Source organism: Acanthisitta chloris, unplaced genomic scaffold (assembly GCF_000695815.1).
Source record: "Acanthisitta chloris isolate BGI_N310 unplaced genomic scaffold, ASM69581v1 scaffold25860, whole genome shotgun sequence".
NCBI lineage: Eukaryota > Metazoa > Chordata > Aves > Passeriformes > Acanthisittidae > Acanthisitta > Acanthisitta chloris.
In genome coordinates this window covers 14,294-22,437 of record NW_008652733.1, presented here as the reverse complement: position 1 = coordinate 22,437, position 8,144 = coordinate 14,294, and positions in this window count along the sequence as shown.

Sequence of the window (8,144 nt, the reverse complement as noted above, 5' to 3'; positions counted from 1 at the left end):
CAAGGGGAAGTGGTTTCCCACTGCCAAAGGGCAGAGTTAGATGGGCTGTCTGAAAGAAATTCTTCTTTATGAGGGTGGTGAGGCACTGGCACAAGTTGCCCAGAGAAGCAGTGGCTGCCTCATCCCTGGCAGTGTTCCAGGCCAGGTTGGACAGGGCTTGGAGCAACCTGGGCTAGTGGAAGGTGTCCCTGCCCATGGCAGGGGGTGGGACTGGATGAGCTTTATGGTCCCTCCCAACATAAACCATTCCATGATTCCATGATGAGCAGCCCCAAGCAAACCACAACAGCCAAAGGGACTGAGCAAAGTCAGAGGCAGCACTTGGCAGAGGGGCTGAGCACCTGGTGCATCACCTTTCTCTGCAGAAGGGCTGGTGAGAGATGCCTGGGGTGAGCCAAAGCAGAAATTCATGCCTAATGCTGCCTCCAAGCCTCCCATTTAATCCATCCCTCTGTATTAATGTCACTTTACAGCTCTTACACTAGTGTTGCACTGTCCCTGGAGACTGGAGAGATTACTTGGGAGGGAAGCCCTGGTGCTATGTCCAGCACTGTGCCACCTTCCACCACCCGAGCATCTGCCCCTAATCTGGTTTAGCCACATACAGCTCAGCAAAGCCCCTAAATGGATTGGCTAATCTCTCCTCACTAACCCAATCTGCCAATTGGATCTGGATGGGTTTGCCTGGTGTGCAAGTCCGTTCCCGAATTATTCAGGAGATCTGTACAGACAGCTGCCTTGGAGGCTCAGCCCTCCCTGTGCTGGCTCCAGACACCTGATGCCATCACTGCCAAGCCCTTGGGAGCACTCAGTGCTGTGCCATGTCCTGGGTTGCTGGGCATGCTGACACACACCTTACCCCTTCTCACCCCACATCACCTCTCACCCATCTTCCTTAGGTTGTTGCAACAAGGGGAGCAGCAGGATGAGTGCCTGGGCTCACTCGTTCCCTTCTCTGCAGCTGGGAATGTTATAGGGGCAGCTCCAGCACACTCTGTGGAATGGGGGAAGAAGGGGAAATGAGCAGGATCACAGCCACTGGAAAATGGCTGGAGACACCAGTATGTGTAGCACAGCTCATGTCTGTCCTGACTCCAGTGGGACTGCTCCAGCCTCTCAAATCCTTCAGAACACTGAGCTGGCAGTGTAGCACAGCCACGGATGCTCTGGACATCACTTTGTTCTGCCTCCCCAAGATCACTGGAATGAAGGGCAGGGGGACAATGGCTTAGTTTGGGCCAGAGACCCCAGGCTGAACCCAGTCCAGAGGCACCACTGAGCCACAGTGCAGTGCCCCCACAAGCTGTCACCCCTGCAGGGCCCTGGCAAGGACACGGAGAAACCTGCTGCTCCAAGCGGCTCCGAGGCACAGGACAGCAGCACTGGCCAAAGCACAGACCAAGGCAAAATATCTCAGACAGAGACCCATGATTTATGTACAAATGTAACTGCAACTCAAAGCATTGTCCCTCCCAAGGGAAATGGGGATGGAGGGCAGCCGAGCCCCTGGAGTCCCATCTCACCTCAACACTGTTCCTTCAGGGAGCAAGGGGTGCCTTAGCAGGAGGGAGCAGATGAATGTTCTGCCCACTGTGAGCCAAGGACAGGCTGTGCCCATGATCAGCAGTACAAAAGATGTGCAGTCCCCTCTGGAGCCCTGTCCCACTGCAGGCAGTGTTGTGGCTCAGCCTTTCTGAGCACTGGGCCCGTTCCTTAGCAATTCCTGCCAGTGGCTGCTGCTGGCTTTCTGATTTCCCAGGCTGCTTTCTAGGCAGGAGCACACTGATCACCGGAATCAAGTGAGCTGGGCCTGTGTTCTACCAAGACAGACACTTTCTGGAGTGTTCTTAAAAGAGAAAGCTTTCAGAGACAGGTTAAAAGTTGCTCAACTCCTCAAGGCTCCAATTTAGATCAAGATCGTCTTTTTCTTGCTTTGAAGGTAAAGTTCAGAAGGGGAATAATTTCCAACTGTGTCCTGAGAGCTCTTCTCCTCCCAGATGTGCACCTGCCACAGCTCTGGTTTAGGCCCAGCTGCAGGTGTAGCCCCTCAGGTGCTTTCAGCATCATCTGCACAAAGGGATGCAGCAGTGTTAGCCTTGCTTTTATTCCAGTGACACTACAGCACATGGAGAGAGTGGCTGCTCTGAGGGTTCATGCTTTGAGCTGGGCATTCAAGGCTAATGCTTCTCCCCTCTGGAGACCACCACTCCCCCCTCCACCTGCACAGTGGTGCTGAGCCTGCTGCCAGTGGTGCTCCTGTCTCTCTCCAGCGAAGCCTGAAAACGGGGCTGACAGAACTGGGACCCACGAGTCTCTTCTCTAGCAAACAAGGTATGGGGAAGCAGCACAGCTCCAGATCCCCAGGCCACCTGGGACCTTTGCACCTCTTAGTGGGCTCTGTGTGTCCCCATGTCCCTTGTGTCCTCAGTGTGGAGGAACATGCAGTGCCCTGTGCTCTGCTCTCGCACAGGCCCATTGTGCCAGCGCTCTGCGCAAACAGCACCTAATCACTGTGCTGACATGATTTTTAATGGCAGAATGAGGCAAGTGCCTCATTCTGTGCCTTGGAAGGACCTCACCTGCCTTCCTCAGCAGTGCTGAGAGGAGGAAGAGGCAAAGGAGGTGGAGGAGGAGGAGGAGGTATGCTCCAGGCTGTGCATCATCCCTTTGTCTTCTGGAGGCAAGGAAGAGTGGAGAGGTAAGCTAGTGGTGATGGGCGTTTGCTGCATCATGGGACGACTAATCACAGCAAGTCACAATATTTAGTGAATTGCAGTGATGATGGTGACCTTGCATAAGAAAAACATAGGGCATGCCCCTTAGGAGGGTTTGGGAGTCTCCATGAAACACCCACAGACAGAAGAGGGCTGCAGGGTTCAGCCTCACCTGCAGTCGCTTGGAGCTGGTGTCAGCCCTTGTATGTGATGCCCTCACTGTGAGTATGTCTGGGGAAGCTTGTGCTGGGCAAGGCTGTGGGGCTGAGATGGTTGCAGTAGTGGTGGCTCCAAGAGTGCCTTCACTCCTCCACAGTCCCTGCATGATGACTGCCATGTGCCCTGCCCACCCTGGCACCAGCTGCTTTGGCCCCACTCTCACCAGGGCGTCAGGTGAGGCTGTGACGGGTGACACTCTCAAAGCAGATCTCAGATCACCTCCTCCCATCACATGCTGTGCAGTGGCTTTGTGCCTCAGCTGGCTCTGAGTACAACTCTAAGTCTCCCAGCCCAGGGTTGGTGGAGGATATGAAGGCTTTGGGACAGGGTCAATCAGTCCCAAGAGTGAGGTGGTCACCTCAGCCTGTCAGCAATCTGAATCACATGTGCTGGGGCATTCTGCTCACAGTGTGGGAGTTCAGGACCACCCAAGCTGAGGTGACAGGCTGTTCTGAGTGAGGTGGATGATGATCAGGTGTGGTGCTCAGAGAAGCCTCTGGCTTAGGCTGGAGGTGATGGTCCCTGCCACGCTGCTCTTTATGTCTGGTGACAAAGGCCTTGCAGCTCTGTGCCCTCCTTCCTGGCTGGCAAGAAGGGATCAGGTGTATGGCGTGGGTTTTCTGAGACTCTGGAAAGGCATCATGACATGGCATCGTGAGCCTTCCCTCAGCCCATCCCAAACCCTGCTGCTGTTGTATGGCACTGCCACTCCTGCCACAGGCAGGACCCCCAGGGCATGTGGACACAGAGCCCCAAACCATGGGATTGCCCCACAGGACCAAGCAGAGGGCAATGCCACCATCTCTAGACAAAGCAGGAAGCATCCCTCCCACTCTGCTGAGCAAGGGGAAGGCTTCAGGGTTCTCACAGGGGCCAGGCTGTTGTGCTGTGCCTAAGCACAGGAGGTGGTTAGGTGCTGGATCTCAGACAACTGCTGCTGACACACAGGCTGGAGAGAGGTCTCAAAGGCAAGCAGGGAGCTGCTACAGCCCTGTGCTAGCTACAACTTCTTGGGTGCTGCTTTGGGTGCTCTCCCATCTCTCTGCAAGCAGTGGGTGAACTGGAGAGGGAAGGCTGAGAGAAGGCAGCTTCATCCCTCACAGAGCAGGCCTGAAGCACAGGATGTTTATGACACTCTCAATCAGCCCAGGCAGAGGAAGATGATGATCACAGGGAATTATGGAAAATTGAGGAGTTCTGTGCCCTTCATAAAACCTGAGGAGCTGAGCAACACCTTTCAGTGAGTGCAGAAATCAGCACAGAGAATTCACAGCTCTTGCGAATCTGAAGAGGAAACACTACCAGGGCTAATGGATCCCTGATAGGAGATGAGGTCTTTCAGCAATTCAGAGATGGGGAAAAAAGCTCAGAAAGACACCAGAAGGACAAAGAATGAGCCCCAAACCAATCAGGATTCATTCCCCAGAGGCAGACATGAAAACTGGTTCATGGAGTTGCCCTGATGCTCTTGACCTGACAGCGGATCTAGTCATTCCAGGAGAGGATGTGACCTCGGAGTTTGTAAACAGCAGCACACAGGTCTGCAGGAGCTGGAGTTAGAGTGCTGGATGGGAAATGGCTGGGAAGGGTTAGAAGACACCTCTCTCTGCAAGGAGCTACCCAGGGTGGGGAGGAAAGAGCTTGATCAGCCTTCGATTGCAGGAGGGTTTTGAAGGGGTAACGTGCACTACAGCAGCAGCACAGGGAGGGTGAGAAACATTTCTGCAAGCAAAGGGGTGAGCTAAGGCCTGTGTCCCTCCCCTGGCTACTGCTGGGGTCAAGGAGAGCTGAAGGAATAACGTAACACTGCAAGCAAACATGTTCTGCTGCCTCCATCCTTCCCCCTCCTCTCCCAAATCAATCCCTGCCCTCTTTGTACCTGCAGCATCTGGGAGATGCCCTCAGGGAAAGCAAGCACATGTTTTTGAGGATTCAGAATCTCCAACAAGATGTTTCTCCAGTGTCCACTGACACTGTTGTCAGCCCTGAGGTGCTTCACAGGAAACAGTCCATTCAGGAGAGCATGACAGAGCTCAGGGTCTCCACTGCTGGGAAATCTTCAAAGACCACCAGCAGCCTGCAAGAAGTCTTGAGAAGAGTCAGGAGTGATTAAAATTATGTCCTCAGTAAATAACATGTCTGGGATGGTGATGGACACAATGAAGTGCCAGACTTGGCTCTGAGCAATCACTGGAAAATACTAATTACATCAGCATGAGGGAGATTTGGCCCAGCAGCTATGGTCAGTTTCCTGATGTCGTCTGGACCACAAGGAGCCCCAAATGGCACTGAGCTGTGCTGAAGGGCTTCCTGTGGCCCTGGGCCCCTGGCAGAGTGGGCAGGCTCACCCCAGGACTGCCAGGATGCAGGACCTGGAAGAGGTCCCTGTGCATCCTGGGCCTCTCCTGGCTGGTGCTTGGCTGGGGGCTGGATTAAGAGGCAGTGAAGGAATCAGAGAGGGCAGGATGGAGCTGAGGCACCAGCCCTGAGCTCTGTGCATTGCCAACAAGTGTCACCTGCTGCCCAAGGTGCTGCCCTGTGCCACCAGCCATCCTCACAATCACCCTGTCGGATGCCACAGCTGGGGGCAGCCCCAGACACTGCCACGGGGCTGTCACTTCACTGAGGTGGTTTCAGATGAAGGATCTGTCAGCTCCCAAGGCCACCTGGCAGCAGGGTTGCCATGTGCTCTGCCAGGAGCTGCTGCTGTCAGAGAGGGGAGAACAGGGAATTTAACTGCCACAAAAATGCAGTGGGCAGGAGAAGCTAGCAGCAAGCCTTGGGGCGAAGTGTGCAGCAGCACGTCTCAATAAGTGTCCATGCAATGCCCACCTGCCCCACCTGCACAGCTGCTGTTAGGGCTTGGTGCTGTAGGAGCCCCTGTCCTCCTCTCCCAGGCTTGGGAGGGCCCTGCTTGTCTGTCCTTTGGGGCCCTCGGTGTGGTCCCAGAGTCTGCAAGAGACTCATTGAGGACTGACCCCATCACAGCTGTGCCTGAACCAGCACAGCTCCCTCCCACACACCCTGACCCAAGGGCTGACTGTGGCTCCAGCCCTGACCTGCTCCCCTGCCACGAGTGTCCTGGATGGGCCCTGGGCTGACCTGGTTACCAGCACCACACCTGATCCTGGTCCTGACTCCCTGACCTGCCTGCACAACTCAGCCTTGGACCCGTGTCACCACCAGTGACTTGCCTGATCACAGAATCGTAGAGTCACAGAATCATTAAGGTTGGAAAGGACCTCTGAGATCATTGAGTCCAACCATATTCACCACTTAACCATGTCCCCAGCTGCACAGCCACATTTTTTTTTAAAAAATTTCAGGCACGGTGCCTCAGCCACTGCCCTGGACAGCTGTTCCAGTGCCTGACCACCCTTTCCATGAAGGATTTTTCCCTAACAGCCAATCTAAACCTCTCCTGGCACAACTTGAGGCTGTTCCCTCTTGTCTGGGTGATGATGACTCTGGGCTGGATCTGCCTGCCCTGCAGAGATGGAATGAGATGAGCTTTAAGGTCCTTCCAACACAAACCAGTCTACGTTTCTATGATACACTTGCCACAAAAAGAGCAGCTACCACTCTGAAGAATGGAGGTGGGAACACCTGTGTTAGAGGTGTTAGAGGAACTTAGAGCTCGAGGCTCTGCTGCCAGAGGAGTCTGTGGCCAGTGGAGGATGCTCAGGGAGAAGTGTTGACAACATAACAAGCCCAGACTCCTTCTCAAACTGCCTCATTGAGGTGGTACTGCTTCTTCAGAGACTGCTGAGACTGTGCAGACCATCATCTCAGATGCTGGACTTCCCCCATCTGGAATTCCTTTATTCTCCATAATTCCCTTTTACATTTGTATGGACACATCCTGCCTTTTGCATGTTTTAAACCCTCTGTGTGGCAGCATCTCTGCTGGATTAGCTGTGAAACAGAGTGAACAATCAGTGCTGCTTTGTGCCCTTGTCCCCTCACCTCCCTGTCCACGCCCCAAGGACTGCAGGAGCAGGTCCCAGGAGTTCCCTTTGATTTTTTTTCCCCAGAGCAATCCTTTTGTATTGCTGGATCTGTGAAGATACGGAAGAGCATGGGATGGTCTATGGTCTGGTTAGTGCCCACAGCAGGGCAGGACAGGATGGCTTCCCACAGGAGGTGCTGGGGTTGTCCCCAGCCCTTTCCTGCCTACCTCCCTGCACCCCCAGACTCTTCCCTCCTGGTCTGCTCCTGCTTTGGTTCCAGGAAGTCCAGCCCTGGATTATACTGCAGCTGACTGGACAAAACCCTTCCAAAGTGGCAGGAGCAAAGTGAGCTGTGTGTGGGACAAGAGCCTGGACTGAGAAAGGGCTCCATCCTCCCTGCAGCCAATTTATAGCTTGTCAGAGCCATTTCCAGCTGTTTTCCTGAGGCAGTTGCCCTGTCCTGCAATGTGATAGTGGCCAAAAAATGATGAATAATGAAATTGGGTTTCTGCATTAGCTCTGTGTCTCAGGCACATGCTCACACCCAGAGCACAGTGATTCCCTGAGCCTCCACAGGCAGTGGCTGCAGCAGGAGCAGCTCCGGGAATGAATCACCAGCCTGATGGACCCAGGCAGGGAACTGCCAGGGAGCACATGGCTGGATAAACAGAGGTACAGGGGCTGAGCAGAAGGTGGAAAAGCATTAAAAAGCCTTTCATGGTTCAGCTGTAGTGCAATAAATAAGATTCTCACTGAGCACAGAGACCACATCTCTGTCTGCAGGAGCTGGGGGATGCACTGTGAGCAGCATCTGCACAGGGGAATGATGTGGGCCCTGATTGATCCAGCCAAAGCCTTTTGTCCCCTGTGCTGCCAGAGCAGGTGGCACCAAACTGTGAGCTCAGGTGGGCAGGGAAAAGCAGGAGCTCAGCTCTGCACAGCCAAAATTCTAGCACATGGTTCTTCCACTTCAGAGATTTTTGTTCTTAAACTTGAGCCATTGCACTGAGAGTAACAAAATGGATATTTCCAGGCTGAGAACAATTCAAATTACACTGAAAATTCTTCATTTGTTTTATACTTTCCCCAAGGATCAGAGAAACTGCCCATTTTTAGTGAAAATATTTGCAGCATTTTGCAAATCTGTTGTGAAAACAAGATGATTGCTGCATTCATAATAAGGGATGAGGAGCCTGGCAGAGCATCTCCCAATTCCACTGCACGTTGGTCACCCTCTGAGTGGAAAAAAGGGACATATTCA